Consider the following 879-nt stretch of genomic DNA (forward strand, 5'->3'; position numbering starts at 1 on the left):
CATTTGAGGATCTGATCCTCAGGGGTCACATGGGCTTGGGAGGAGCCCCTGGCTCCTTTCTTTTATCAATTCTGCCTATGTGAAGATAAGTCAAAGGTCCTGCTCGACCATGGTTGTCTTCGCTTGGAAGCATGGAGGAAATGATTCCTCGTGTTGACTCTCCTCTTTGTACACTAGACACTGGTTTGGGTCCATCTGGTGGGGTCTCCTTGGCCTCCTTGATCAAGAGGACAGGTGACCCACCACAGTTACAAGACATTTTGCGAGATGCTCATAGTCCCCTGGAACTAGTCGACCTAGGAGGGCAAGGAGCAAAAACTGTCCCATATGTCCCTCTGACCAAATTATTATAGGCCTCAAAGTATGTCTGTTAAACATCCAAGAAGGTTAGTTCCACAAAGTACTTTTAATTACTGTGTACCATGCAGATAAATCTTGTTCAAAGACCAATTATTCTCAGATAAACCTTACTGAGACATATATTTCTTGATCTGGTATGTATAATTTGTCAGTAGGTTGTAGGAGTAATATGGTTCCTTCTGGTTTTCAAAACTAGCTAGGCATTATTTATCTCTCGTGTTGTCTCACCCCTCCATCATGGTCTTCCCACTTAAGGTGTCCCTATTTCCGCCCTTTCTCCCTTAATAATACCCTTCTCCTACAGTCCTACCTCTCTTGAGCTCCTTCTTTCCCTTTATCCCCTAGGTTCCTTGTACACCCTTTCCTCTGCCCTCCCTTAAACTAACCCTATTTTTATCCATATCTCCCTTATTAAGGCCTGTTTCCTACTGTTCTTCTCTTTCAGGTTCTTTTTTTCCTTTACCTCCCTGGTTCTTTTCCATTATCCTGGTTTCTGTAATTATGTCTGGATACATACTC

General features: G+C 43.3%; 1 protein-coding gene across 1 annotated transcript in view; it reads left to right on the forward strand.

Moving 5' to 3' along the window:
* The window catches only part of Prpf6 (pre-mRNA processing factor 6), a 56,306-nt gene that overhangs the window by 24,469 nt on the left and 30,958 nt on the right, over window positions 1–879 (forward strand). The window lies entirely within an intron of this gene.

The sequence above is a fragment of the Nannospalax galili genome, unplaced genomic scaffold (assembly GCF_000622305.1).
Source record: "Nannospalax galili isolate Female #2095 unplaced genomic scaffold, S.galili_v1.0 scaffold160, whole genome shotgun sequence".
Taxonomy (NCBI): Eukaryota; Metazoa; Chordata; class Mammalia; order Rodentia; family Spalacidae; genus Nannospalax; species Nannospalax galili.